Consider the following 15820-nt stretch of genomic DNA (forward strand, 5'->3'; position numbering starts at 1 on the left):
CTCTCTCTCTCTCTCTCTCTCTCTCTCTCTCTCTCTCTCTCTCTCTCTCTCTTTCTCTCTCTCCAGAACCCACTAACTCTAACTGGCAATAGCTCCTCAGCAGGTAGTGGTGGTCCTCATGAGCTCCTCCCTGTATCTATGCTGGATGTTGACTTCTTGATCTTGTGTAGATCTTACACAGGAACCACAGAAGCTATATATATACATATATATATACACATATATATATGTATATATATATATATAGAGAGAGAGAGAGACAGAGAGAGAGACAGAGAGAGAGAAGCCTCTTAGAAAGTCTCTCCCTCATATGAGAAGACAGAACTTCCTCACTATACTCCCAGTCTCTTCTGAGCAAAGATGTAGATCAAATAGACCTGAGAATTTGTCTTGGTCACCTCTGGGAAGGAGGAACATACATAACCATGGAAACATTTGCATACTCTCTTCTGTCTATGTGTCAAGTTTCAGACTCTTGTTATTTTGTTTTTGTTTTTTTGTTTTTTTCTTCAAATGTGAGTTGACCTTTTCTCCTGGATTCTTAGACTCACACAAGTTGTTTTGTTCAAGTGAAGTTGTCAAATGTATTTTGAAGTGAGGGTCTATTTTTCTACCTGAATTCATTCTGGCATAATATCTGATCTCTTTTTAAAGAAGATTGAATTATAGAGAAATTGTACGAGTGACATCTGCTTGCAGAAAATGGGCAACCACAAACGCTCTTCTTTCTCTTGGGACATCATGGATCTTGAAAAATCCTTGTTTCTTCTTTCTACTAATGCCAATAGCAGATCGAGGCCCTGATGCTGTCATTCAGTTTAGTTGTACCCAGTTAACGCTACTTGAATCAATCCTGGAAGGTGGTGTGTCCTTGCTTCCTCCCCTCCCCCAGCAATATTCTGTGTTCCCAAGTGAAGGACATATGTACATAGCCTTTATATTTTAATATGTCTTAAACAGCTCAATGATTGAGCTAATTTCCTAACCCCGGCGTAGCTGACCCACTCCCCTGATATTCCTGAGTTATTACTTCCTAATTCTATATTACAGCTTTGCTGCTCCGGTCCAGATGGAGCAGGGCATCTGGGGGCACTTTATCCTTCTCCTACATGGCAGCTATGCCCTGTGTCCTACCATGTCTTTCTTCTCCTTAAGTTTCCATGGCATGGTGGATCTCTCTCTTCTTGCTTCCCTTTGGTACCTCATCCAGGAATCCCAAAAGTTCTGCCTCTGTCTCCCAGGCATTGGCTGACTACAACCAAGTGAAACTATTTACCAAGTGAAATCAAATGGAAGTCAGGGTCCCTCAGTCTTACAGGAGGGACACTGCAAACAAGTTTTTTGAGGAAACATAATTAGCATGAGAATACAAACAGCTACAATTCAGTTTATCTTAACTTCTTTTTTTCAGTTAAAAGAAGACAAAGTTTCATTTTGATTCAGTTTTCCTAAGTCTCATAAGGAGGTTTCCAATCAAATATAAAAGTTGTAGAAATAACAGGGTATTCTATAAACTCTAATAAATACATGGGCAATAGAGTCTAACACTTCACTTTATATTTCTTTTTTATACTCCAACATTATGTTTATTTACTTGTATGTATTTGAGCATGGAAAGTGTCTTATATGTATGTGTTTGAGTGTGGACACAAGAACCACAAGTATGTGAAATCAGAGAACAATTTGCACAAGCTTACTTGTCAACAAGCTCTTTTATTCACAGAGCCATCTCACTGGCTCCATATTGTTTCTTTGAAAATATTGATGAACTATTATCTCACATGAAGACATGGGTTTTCTTGTAACTAATACTGTGCTCTTTACTTTACTATCAGCTTGACAGAAACTGATGTAGATGGAACAATGAAAGAGAAAATGCTAAGATCAGATTCCAGTGCAAGTGAGCCTGCTGAGGAGAAATCTTTTTGTATAATGATTGATGTGGGAGGGACAAGACCATAAGGATGATGCTAATCTTGGATTATATATGAAAACAGGTTGAGCAAGCTATACAGAGAAAGCAAGTAAGCAGTATTCCTCCCTGGTCTCACCTTCATTTCCAGCCTCTAGGTTCCTGCTTGAGTTTCTGCCCTCATTTTTCTTGATTATAGACCTACCCTGTAAAATATAATAATCCCTTTCATTTTCAAGTTTGTCTGAGTTGGTGTTTTATCACACTAACAGAGAAAACTAAATAGAATGAATATTTTATATTTAATTGGATAACTTAGCTTTAAGGCCATGGAGTCTATATATGCATTTACATATTTATGGTACGGTAGCTCTTAGAGTTACTACTGTTCAGTGAATTTAGTCACACATATCCATAAATTATAAAATAGAAAGCTAATTATCATGGATTATTATGAAATATGAATTATTTTTACACATCTAATCAATTCGTTTATAATAACTGATGTCGAGGGTTTCCAAAAGTAATGTTAACAGGTAAAAATACATTTTAAAATATTTTATAACATCCATGTCAGACATTATACAAGCCACATCAAACTTCATTTTATGAAAAAACTGTTGCTTCGTACCTATAGAAATGTTTTATAAGGATAGTTTTAAGTTATTATGAAATTATAAATTTAATTCAAAACATTAACCCCTGAAGAAATCATGGTATATGGCTTTTTTCCATGATTATAGAAGAAAGAAACAGGAATGAATATATTAGTGTTGAATTTTGTGTGTTTGTAGGGTACAACATTTCTATGCAGGTTCTAATTCTTGATAGTTAAGGCAGAGAGCAAGTAATAGATGGTAGTGAACAGCAAACATAGATCATAACTTTATAACTACCTCTTAATCCCATTAAACATTTGAAACTGCTAATAATTCATAAAACTCAAGTCTACAGGAAGATACTTCAAGCATGTCTCATCAGAACAACTTGGTTTCTCACAATACACCCAGTTAACAAGATTCCTATAATGAATTTTTTTATTGGCATCAAGGGTAGGATGATTTTAATATTTTAAAATCCTAAGCAAAATGATTAATGAATGAAGTTGGTCATCAGCAGGCCAGCAATGTTCATTCTTGCTGTGCAGCATGTTGCTAGTTAAGGGAACGAACAATATTTAAAGCTCATCCACTATTCACTGTTTCATACTGTTTTCATCTTATAAATAACCTTCATTTCAATAACTTTCCCATGCAGCCTCATTTCTCTGGATAGAAACTACAGAAAAAGTTCATGTAACATAAACTTGTAATCAAAATGTGAAGCTGTTAAGAAGCAAAGGTTGATTGTTCTTAAGGGCATGAAGCCTTGTTTTCCCATAGCAACTCATAGCCATAGGACATACTACCATCCATGTCTGTAACTTTGATTCAGTGCTTTGAGATTTCACAGATGAGAGCTAACTAACAAGAGTTCCCAGAGGCAGCAGACATGCAGCTACACATTGGAAGGCTCTGTAGTCATCACTGTAGAAAAAAATCCATGAAAGTTGCTCTCTATAAATTGGGAGGTGGCCTTGAAATTGGGTACAACAGTCACATACCTTACCATAACAGCCAGTCTTCAAGAGCATGCTGTGAAACAAAGGATAAACTTGATAATGCACATGCTTCTATCCATATCAGCGAGCAACAATGGCTCAGTGAGGAATCACCCTGACTGGTTATATTAAGAATAGGAAGGGAGAAAGTAGATCAAAATAAAGAATAGTGAGAGGGAATGGATATGATCAAGTAATATAATATATGTGCACGAGAATAACATCATGGAAACTATTCAGTTTGGATAATAATCTAAAAATATTAATTAAAAATTGAAGGGTATTCTGCAACAATCTCTATATGTTAATTTTACACATATTTATTGCATAGTTATTTTCTGGTGTCTGGTATATATGGGGACAAAGGTGGGGACAAGAAGTGCAGAGGAAACAGACTATTATGGACTTATAGTGATACACGTCAGAACACTCAGAAATCAGCATGAGAAACTGATGAATGTCAACATTTAGAAATAGATAAGAATGATAGTTGAGACTAACAGTAAAAAATATACCTTAGAAACACAATCTCTTGCTATACTTAAAATTGAAATTGAATTCTTCAGGGAAATACCTCTGACTTTCCGGCACTTGACTTTCATATAACCCATACTTTCACATACTCAACCCTGATATAGAAAATTTGCATGTTTATGCAAAATATTTTTCATACATTGCTTGATAAATAAACTTTCAACCCTGTCGTCCTGCCTCTGCTGCTTGAGAAAAGGTCCAGGTCTCATCCTAATTGAAAGAAGGGGTTTGTCGGCTCTCCATATGCCTGGAGGCTTGTGTCTGCTGTAAGTGTCAAATTTGCTTTCTAAACTGCATTTTTATATTATAATTTCAGAATGCTTTTGGTGCCCTATGTATAATTTTTCTCATAATGTATTGAAGTTGTTCCTCAGGAAATCAGTTTTGCATTTTCATAAACACTTTAAATGAAAGTTTGAAACCCTAGTCTACATTTACAAATAAATCACAGCCAATTTCATTTTTCTCCTGTTTTAATTTAATTCTTCTAAAAATTCTTTATGTTTTACATTAAAGGAATTTAATGTTATTATTTTCTTTATAAAGACCATCAAAATATTTCAGTATGATATCAATTATAACTATATCTTATAACGTTACCTGCTTGTTTTGATTCTCTCAGTCCTCATTCACCTGGATTGTCAGATTATAATATCCATAGAGCAACTAGGGAGTTTATTTCGACATCAGTAAGTTAGTGGCATAGGCAATTTTGCAAACTGTTACCATTGTTCTTTGCTGGAGGCCCTAAGAAAAACTTGGCTTGTCAAATTTTCCAAATTATCACTCTCCTAATTAAGGTATTCAGATGGAAGTATCCCCAATATCATTGTTCCCCTACAGTCCCAGCTGTAGTATTTCTGGAAGGCAATAGACATGTGGAAGATAGGTTCTTAAATATATATTACCTTAACTGAAGTGGTTCTGATCTTGACAATTTTTTCATCATTGTCTTTTACCTAATTTGTGACTGTATATTAAATTAGCATTGATTTTTTCTCCAGATTTGCAGTAAAATATTGACTCACCCACACATCTCCATGGTTTTCCTGAAATATCCAAGTTTACAGAGACTTAGTAAATTTCGTCTGTAATACTAAATGGCAAAGGAAAGAATAACAGGAAATAACAAAACAAAATCAAAACAAAAACCAAAATAAAACAAACAAAAACCCCATACTTCTTTAATAACTGAGGCCACATATGATATCATGGTGTGAAAACTGAGGGAACTCCTGTCCCTGGAGAGTAAAAGGATTTCATATATCTGCACTTTCCCAAGTGGAACTCTTGTCTAAAGGCAAGGTCATTGAACTACAGAAGAACATCAGTGAGTTGCTTATGTTTGAAAATAGCCGATCCCCTGTAGGTACCAGTGTTCCGGAGGAGGATTTTTCTCTTCTTTCCATATTCCTGTTGTTTACTTGACACATGGAAGCAGAGCCGTAGAACAGCTCATACTGTAACTTTATTTTACTTGGTGTGTTATGATTTTCCTTTTTAAATCAGCATATACTGATTATGGCATATCCAAACAAAGTATTTTCTGTAGCCATCCTTCCCAATTTCCACACTTCTGATTCCCTTGTTTTCTCCCCTTGTAGCTCTGCCTCCCAGGCTCTCTGTCTTTTTCCTGCCTATATGCCCCTTTTCCAACCTTCTATCCTTCATCACTTACAATTGCCCTCTCTTGAACCAATGTTAACAATGAGTGACTCTGAAAGTTAAATATTGATGTTAGATAGTTTTTAAAAGGAACAGCAAAACTATTACAGAACCCAGATTAGAAGATGCCATTAAAGATTTGCATAGTGTGAAAGAGCAAGGAATTACTAGAAAAGTCAAGATACAAAAAGGCTTACACTAGTTGCACATGTATCAGGTACCTAGCATGTGGATTTTGTGTGAAATTCCCTGAAGCTCTGCTTCTTACAAAGGAATTTTATTTCCACAGCGTGAGGGTAGGAACATTTAACGGAGTCTTGGAAGAAGTGAAAGTGTAGTTCCTACAGTGTGTAGATAATTCTGAGTGCCTGGTGGGCTAGGCAGGCTACAGCCAACCACCATTCCCTATACTCCATTAATATGTCCCACTCCTTCCAGCATGCTGATGTTTTTGGGATCTTGGGGAAATCTTGTATGCCACCACAAGTAATAGCAAATCTACAGTCAGTCAGAAAGGTGGTATATTAAGAGAGGAAGACTTTGGGCATCAACACTCAACAGTTAACTCTACGTGGAGATAATTCAGAAGCCCTGAGCCAAGTCCTCACCAAATCCCACAAGTGGACGATACCTGAGGCATCTCAGGATTTTTCCATATATCTGCATCCTATTTATATGGTGTATTTATTTTCCTCATAGGCTATTCTAGTAATCCTGTCATAAAATGAAGACAGATTAGTACAAATGAACTATACTTGCTCTTAGTGGCCACCCCCATCAGGGGTGCTCAAAAGCACAAATTTAATAATTAGATTCATTAAAAGAGTTGATGTCAAGGTTTCAGGAATATAGTTCACATACACACACACACACACACACACACACACACACACACGCATGCATGCACGCACACACTTCAGAAAATAAAAATGAGAGCAGGCATCTTTTAGTGCCTCACTTTCCCTGTGACTTATATAATCCTAATGGTCATCTTCTTGTGGTTTCTAGGTATACTGACAAGTTCTTGTCTCCACTCAGAGAACTGGACTAACTTAAAATTAAGATTTTTAAAAATAGACCAAACACTTTCTCATAGCCAGTCGAATATTGCATTGTCAGAAAATAGTCTGTTTAGTGAAGATGGAAGCTGAGTCGATGTATTGATATCCACTTTGTAGAGTGACAGTGACTGCAAATCTAATGTAATTGGCCAACACAGTGAAGATTGAGCATTTTCTCAATTAGGACACCTTTCACTCTGCTTTGTCATCTGGTTTGCTGATTAAGCTCTTCTTATTTCTGAGCTTTGAGGGAGCTCACTCATTTATTATACTCCTACTTAGGTGAATGCAGTGAGCAATAGTACAGTTTGTAAAAGATAAAGATGCACATATAAGAACATGTATGCACACACACACATTTAAAGTAATATTTCTGAAATCTACTTTCAAAAATCTAGATCTAAGTTTAAATTATATTTGTAAAGTCAGTTGATATGGTGAATTCAACCATTTTCATTTATTTAAATATCTATGTTTTGTACCCTAGCCCTCAGTCCCTGGGATAGTCCTTGGGCATAGAGGGTAAGAAGTAAGAGTGCAAAATCAATGACATAGACTTCAAAAGCCAGGTAAGAAGCAGAGGCAGAATATTTCATTGTAGTAGTGAGGAATGCCTTTATAACATCCACTCATGTCCCCTCAATATCTGTTTGTCAGATATGCTGTGGGGTGAGTAAATGTGGAAATGCCTGCTGTACATGCATGGACCATTGTATATGGCTAGTCAGAACATGCTGACTCACTCCTCCTACATAGCCACTTTTTTTGTTGTTAAAGGGTTTTCAGCTCAATGGGAGCCAGAATTCTGTGCTCTAACCTTCTTGAACCCACCACAGGGGACCACCAGCATAAGGAACAATGCCTGTCTTAGGTTACTCTGACTATTGAGGCCTTACCTTTCATTGACTATCAGCTCTGGAAGGTCAGCTTCCCTGAAGAGCATGCCTGGGTAGATTAGGTTGGCCTATTGGGAGTTCTTTCATATCTCTGAGAACCATGCTTATATAACCTCAGTGGTGGTGGGAGGCATTCCAGAGTAGTCATGCATTCCAGATCATGCATTCCAGAGTAGTCTTATTGATGAAGTGCAGGCATATACTGCATAATATACTTAAAGAGAATGAGTACTAACAACAGAACACCCCTGAACATTGTATAAGTTACCATCCAAGAGGGATCAAAGAGTCTTTTAATGTTGTCCCATACTTTAGTGATAAAGCTTACTTCAAAGGACCTAGTCAAAGGTATGGTGAAGATTAACTTATGTATTTGTTCTCTGAGGATTGTAGAATAATTGGGAAACTTGGTGGACTATGTCCCCTTGATATAAGGTGCCAGCTTCAGCTTTCTTGAGGTAGAATTTTGTGCCTGGTAGAGGGTCAGGCAAAAAGAAAACCTAAACCTAGGGTCACACAAAGGAAGAAACATGTCCTATACCATCTCCAGTTCTCACAACAGGTCAACCTGTTGTAAAATATGGATGGTCCAATAAAGATGTTGATTCAGCATCTCCTGTGTCTGGAGGGTATTGGCAGAGCAGGACACTACTCTGTCTAGTATTTCTGCTGTTATCAAATTTTGTGTCAAGGCCACTGCTGCTGTAGTTGCCCCTGCTACAGCCACCAGGATGGTGTTAATGATGGCCACAGTGGTGTCAAAATCATGTTTGACCCAGCCTAGGGGTTGTAGGTCGGTTTGAGACTTCAGAGTGATAGCATGGAAATGAATTGCATATAGCACAGGTCTCCATGTTGCAGCATGTTCACCTAGGAGGATGTCCAAGTGATGGTACCAGCATGCCCCTAGATGGCATGGTATGTTAGAACAATTCAGCATTTCTTGGATGTCAGAAGAATTTGTGAGAAGAAAGAACTGAGGTGGAGGTGGGGCATAGGGGCCTAATTTACCTAGGAGGCCATAACTATCTTTACATTCCTACCATTGCCAGCTGGATCAGGAAAAATGCCATTACAGATACTTGTTAACAGGAAGAGGGGTCATAGGTCTATACATCTGACACTAGGAAGAGGTTATGGTTGCATTTTCCCTAGGGATATACAATCTTGATGTGGGTGCCAGCGAGGGATGTGAAACGTGCCACAGAGGACCTCTTGGACATAACCCCCAATGGACCCCAGAGAAGTCTGACCCTTCCCGTTCTACTCTCTTGCTGTACGGGTGAGGAATTGTGGGTCCTTGTGCCTTGGCCACCTCTATTATGGCCTAATGACTCAGCTTTACCAGCACACCCTGGAATTTTTACAACTAATGATACATGGGACTCCCATTCATGGTCCCTATAGACCCAACTCAGATGGTCGCTGGCATTTGGCTGGTTGCTGGCATCATCTGCTCTGTGACAGAAATTGAGGGGACCTCTTGCAACTACATTCCTCTTTCTCCACCCTCTTTCCAAAATCCAATGAGCAGCAGGCATGTTATTAGGCAAGATATCTACCATCATTAAAATTTTAAGTTTACATGAATAAAAACTTTAAGATGTTACAAAGTAAAATATCCTGTCGCTTAAAACTTTATAAATGCTTTTGCTAGAAATACAAAATAAACCTTGTCATTTTATTATTTTTTTTCTACCTTGGAAAAAATTATCCTAAATTTATTAACTAAACAAAATAAACATTTGTGTACTATACAGATATGTAAATGTCTCAAATAATGTGAGTTCTTCCTAAGTCAGTCTTCAACAGTGAACACATAAGATAAATATCAATATGCTGTCTTAATTGTAGCCTATGTGTTTATTGTCATCTATAAGGACAAGCATTACACTTATGAAAAGGTATTAGTAGTAAAAATGCAACACAAAATATGTGAGATCTGGAAGTCTGCTATTAACAGTGGAATTCAAATTATTTCCCTACTTAATAATCAGCCATGAATGTGTGCACCTTCTCTCTATAGCATTAAGTCAGACTTGTGAAGTTCTGCTTGTGTTTTTTCTAGTGTGAGTTCACTGAGCTAAAGAAAAGCAAAAGAAAAGCATAAATCACCAAGGCATACAGGCATATGAGGAGTTTGAGTGGTAATGAAATGTTTCAAATTATTAGTAAGGAGGATATGCGCTGTCATTGGGAATTAGTCAGGTAAAATTTGTTGGGCTAAGTCACCATAAAGCAAATCTTAAAAGTTTACTCTGAAAAAAAAAATCTACTTCTGTTAGTTGGCATTAATTTATTTCAAAATATTTCATAAAAATCATAGTTGTAGACTTTTGCATGTATTTTTAATTAGATATTTTCTTTATTTACATTTTAAATAATATCTCCTTTCCTGGTTTCCACTCTGAAAAAAAACCTTGTTCCCTCCCTCCTCCCCCTGCTCACCAACTCACCCTCTCCCTCTTCCTGGCCCTGGCATTCCTCTCACTGGGGCATAGAACATTCACAGGACCAAAGTCCTTTCCATTTGAACAAACATATTACCACAGATCTTTGACAAAGGAGCTAAAACCATCCAGTGAAAAAAAGGCAGCATTTTCAACAAATGATGCTGGCTATTATCCACTGATCAGTGAGTGCATACCATGTGTGTTCTTTTGTGATTGGCTTACCTCACTAAGGATAATATTCTCCAGATCCATCCATTTTCCTAAGAATTTAATAAATTCATTGTTTTTAGTAGCTGAGTAGTACTCCATTGTGTAAATATACCATAAAACCAGATACACTGAAACTAATAGAAAGGAAAGTGGGGAAGAGCCTCAAGCAAATAGGCACAGGGGAAAACTTCCTGAACAGAACACCAATAGCTTATGCTATAAAATCAAGAATTGACAAATGGGACCTCATAAAACTACAAAACTTCTGTAAGGCAAAGGATATTGTCAATAGGACAAGATGTGCTACGCACACTCGTCTACTCCAGTCACATCCAAAATGTCGGGGATAAAATCCTGATAAAGGATAAGAGGCAATAAGACTTCAAAAGGAGTTCTGTGCCTCCTGGATTTCAGACAGTTGCTGGTATCCCCTAACTCAGACGTGTTCCAGATTAGTCTTTCCAATCGTCAACACAGCCTCATAATTAGGCATAAAGGTACCCCAAGAAATGATTCGTAAATAGATAAGATTGGGCATTTGTCTCCTGGCCGACACAATGTTTCTAACCTATCCCGGTTTATCACCTAGCTTCCCATAACGTGTAATCTCTCTCTAGGATACTGCCTTCCCAGAGCTAGCAATAGAGGTCGAGTACATCCCTTAGGACAATAGATAGTTTATGATCTTACGTACTAGAGAGTAATCGAAGGGCTTCCACTCAAGGACATTAGCTAGAAGTGTTAGGTCAGGTCAGAACTCCCCACTGCCTGCCCCGGGCTAGAACCAGAGAATTAGCAGGAAACGCTAGATAGAAATCTCCTGGTCATTGCTTCCAGTAGAACCAGAGAATTAGCCTAGGAATATCAAAATACCTCAACAGGGAGGGCTCCACTCCTCTTCCTCCTGCTTCACACCTAGCTACCAGACCCTGCTGACCTTGGTGTGGGGGTCACTTGTGTACGTGACTTCAGTCTTGCGTCCCCTGACAATTGTCCTGCTTACTGTATGTTACTTAAGCCTGCTTTTCACTAGCACGAGGACTGGGAGAAGAAAGACTTAGACTTGCATGCAGGACTAGCACTAGAATTTAGATGGGCTAAGACTCAGATTCATGCAATTCGCAGTCCCCCGGGCCCAGAGCATTTTGGCCTGGGGGATACAGCACCAGTCCAGAGGAGGTAGCTGCTGCTTTAGACCCAGTATGTTTCAGATAGCCTCAGATGTACCTCAACTATTGAGCTGCCAGATTTACCATCCCTCTTTTGCAATGACTGTAAAAGTCTGATGCCATTTCTAAGAAATTCATTTAGATCTTATACTTCATGTGTCGTCTCTGCCGTCATTTCTTCGCCTACGCCTTGTTGACCTGACTAGGACCCCCGTTTCTCCTGTGGGTTGAGGGAGGCCCATATCGGCTGGCCCGTGGCAAAGATGGCAACCAACATATTGGGAAAAGATCTTTACCAATCCTATATCTGATAGAGAGCTAATATCCAATATTTGCATGTAGTTTTTGAACCATGCTACCACCTTTGCCTGGAAGCTGCAACTATTTCCCTGGGATCTGAAAGTCCCAACTTTACCTTCTGTCTAGCAATTGGTTCCCGGTCTTCTTTATTAACAAATCAAGAACCAATTAGGGAAATAAACCTTAGCATCAGCACCTCTCCCTACACCAGCCTGAGAAAATGGATAATGTCTGTCTTAATCAGTGTGTTGTGTCATTGTTATGAAGAGACCATGACCTTGACAACTCTTACAAAGGAAAACACTTAATTGAGGGTTTCTTACATTTTCAGAGGTTTCCATTGTTATCATGGCAGGATCATGATGGCCTGCAGGCAGACTTGGTGCTGAAGACATAGCTTAGAGTTCTGCATCTGCATCCAAGGCAGATCCATAGAGAGCAACTAGACCTGAGCTTCTGAAACCTCAAAGCCCACCCCCAATGACATACTTCTTCCAACAAGGCCACATCTACCACACTTAATAATACACCACACTAAGTAGTGCCACTCTCTGATAACTTAGCATTCAGTTATAGAAGTCTATGATATAGGCTTTAACCCACTACAATTGCCTATTCTTTATTTCTTCTGCAGCTTTATATGTAAAATATGTGACACTCAAGAATAGACCTTAACAATTAAAACAAATATAATAGTCAATTTGAACTTAAATATGGCTACTCTACATTAAAACCAATTTAACTGATTGGGAAAAGTAACCAGTATAACTCTTAGGAAACAAATTTTAAGAATGTAAGGGGTTGTGGGTATCCCAAACAAATGACAATAGATGACAGAATATTCAAAGCTTGAGTCATTGCAGAGTCAGGTCACTAGATCAAAAACAGTTTAAAGCAGTTTACATCCATTTCAACTCTCATAGGTCATAGAAAGAAGAAGACAATTAAAAGTAAGACTTCTGACTGGTTTTAGAAGGGACCACTGACAAAAGCATTATGTAAACAAAAGAGTCAAAGTTCATATGATGAGAAATTTGAAATCTCATCAAACAAATGAATTTATGAGTATAAGGAGTTGAGAATGGATAACAAGCTCTCGTCTAATCCATGTCTACAAAAGTGCAAAAGGGAGTTGTCTTGGTGTGTTAGGGATGTCAGGACAAAATATCATAAAAATGTGGCTGAAGATGATGCAATCTTATTTCCCATCTTTCTAGAGATTACAAGTGAGAAGTGCAATGTTTTAAGGTTGGTTCCTTCTGGAACCTGTAAAGAAGAATGGTTGGCTTTGTACCTCAGCTACAGTGTGGAGGCTACTAGGGCTACTTCCCACTGTTTTCCTTGGGAATGTTACATTTCTCTCTACCTTGAAGGAGAAGGCATCTTTCTACCCCTTATAGTCTATTTTAGAGAGCACAGTTCTCAATAATTTTCTGTCAATATCATCTACTTATTCCCCAAAAGTGTGTCATCTATTTATTCCCTAAGAGCAGCTCCTAAAAGCTTTTTCTTTACCTATTCCAAGCAGAAAAAAATAAACTTTGTAAACATATATACTTCCATGTATATAAATGGAAATATTAGATATGCATGATTATTATTAGACAAAGATATAGTTTGTTGATCTAGTTTTTGTTTTCTAAAGATTATTTTATATATCTAACATCAAGTGGATTTTATCTACTTGTCCATTTAGATTTTTTATTGTTTTAATTTTTCCTTAGTATATAATAGCTGAAAGCTATGGCCATTCTCTAGTTTGATGCCCTGACTGTAAGAAATAGAAAAAGAGAGATTTTTTCTCTCCTTTACTTTCTTCCTCTCACTTCCACTTTCCATCATTTCTTACCTTTATTTTCTTCAATTAGCAATAATCATGCCTCGAATAAACTTCATTGGCTATGATACTGCCACTGTGCAAAGCAGCCTTCCTTTTCTTTATTGTATATTCTGATAATGTCTTATTGGACTTAGCCTTCTGCACGCGTGAGTGTGAGTAAGTGTGTGTGCGTGTGTGTTTGTGTGTATGTGTTTGTATGTGTGTATATCTGTGTTGTCTTGGTGTGTTATGGATATACACTTGAAAAAGTGCACTGCAGCACTTGTTTTAAGTCATATTAAATGGCTACATTCAATCTAAAATGTTATCCATATGTTTTGCAAATGATGAGCACAGCTAATATTTATTTGCATTAAACATAAGTTTTGTACAAAAAAAATTTAATTATATTAACTTATATAAAATGTCCTAAAGAGGAATACATTGTTTATAATTCTACTTTCTCAGAAAGTAAGGCTAAGAGAGATTAAATGACTTGCTCTATTAGTGAGCTTAAAAGTAAAGCCAGAATAAGGACTTTGTGTCTGCTTTCATTTCACAGATTAAAATAGACAGGAAGTGAGTTACAGACCTGCCTTGCACCTTGAAAAAAGCAATTTAGCTTTCCAGAATGCTTCAGAAACACCATTTACAGGCACAAAGATAAAGCATTATAAAGTACAATTAAGATCCTGACACTCTTAATACCAGATCAAAGCATTTCATGTATTAGCTAATTAGCGACCAAACAAACTTCTTCAAACCTTCTACCAAATGAATTTGAGACAGAAACTAGCAAAACAGGTGCCAGATTGCTGGTTCATTTACCTGAGTAGTCAATTTTTCCTATTAATAGCCTGTGCCCCCAATATTGAAAGCCTTTAAAAATCAATGATTATTGCTTGAGTTTAATCGTCAGGCTTCAAACCACATAGCTCTACATCATAGGTTTTCAATAATGTGGTAATTGTGAACAAAATTGAGAAGGAAATTTACTCAGTAATGATATATTTTCATAGTCTGTAATGACTGAGAACAGTTCCAAGCTTCATTTTCTTTCTAAGGTACAGCTATAGAAATAAGAAACTGTGTTGGATCTAATGGACTATTAAAGTTTTATGGTAATGATAAGCCATGTTCCTATTTAAGGGACAGAAATTTCAATATTCAAAATGCCATTCACCTGGGAAATGTGATTATACTCTTAGTTATGCTCTCCTCTAATTTGATCTGAATGTCATTTCTGACTGTCTTTGTGAAATGTGAATTGTGAGCTGCTATTCTCAACACTATCGCCAAAATTATATACTGTGTGGTGTTAGTAGTCACTGGCATCTGTGGTAATATGTCTGTTCAAGTTATCTCAAGTGGAAAGACAAACACATTAAAGATTGGAGAGAGTGGCAGCTGTAGTTACAAAGATACTTTTAGTACATATAGCTCTTCCCCATGCTTTGAAAACATTTAGTACATAAGAATAGTAAGTGACCAGAGTCTGAAGACTATTTTTTATCTTATCTTTGGAACAAGAATGAAGCCTTCTGCAAGAAAATTCTAACTCTCCTTTCCTTGTGTTAGCAATAGACTATAACTCAGATAGCCTACTATATTAGATATTTTCCCTCAATATACTATTTACTTATTTATTTTAGTCCTGCTTTTGTTTATTTTTGGGATTGCAATTTAAGTACAATATTTCCTTTCCCTTTCTTCCCTCTAAAGCATCTCACATACCCCTCTCTTCATCAACTTCATGGCCTCTGTTTTTGTTAGTTGTTATTGCATTTACATATATGCATTTGCATTTGCAAATATATTTCTAAATGTAACCATTTGCATCCATTCAGTGCCATTTGCATATATGTTCTCAGGACTGATTCTTTGGTACTGGACAACCAATTGGCTCCTCAGTGGGGAGGACCGCTTCCTATACTGCCAGGTTACTGATACAGTGACTACCTTAAGATTTTTGGGGATATAATATTATTTTCTCTAATGACTCTTCCTTTTCCAATCATCTTGTTTCTGAGTTGTTCCTCATTGTTATCACTACTTAAAATATCATGGATATTTCCCACCACTTTTCATTTTCATGAACTGATAAGTACTTGGTAACTTCAACTTTTTTATTGTGTTAATGGTGGGTGTTTTTATTTTGCTTTATCCTAAATTTTCTCTTTTGAAATGGGCTTTTTAGGAGA

The 15820-nt window shown here is 37.2% G+C and overlaps 1 pseudogene; it reads right to left on the reverse strand.

The window, feature by feature from the left end:
* Positions 1–13559: 13559 nt before the first annotated feature.
* Positions 13560–13725, reverse strand: LOC116071536 (annotated as a pseudogene).
* Positions 13726–15820: the final 2095 nt, after the last annotated feature.

This window comes from Mastomys coucha, unplaced genomic scaffold (genome assembly GCF_008632895.1).
Source record: "Mastomys coucha isolate ucsf_1 unplaced genomic scaffold, UCSF_Mcou_1 pScaffold22, whole genome shotgun sequence".
NCBI classification, from domain to species: Eukaryota; Metazoa; Chordata; class Mammalia; order Rodentia; family Muridae; genus Mastomys; species Mastomys coucha.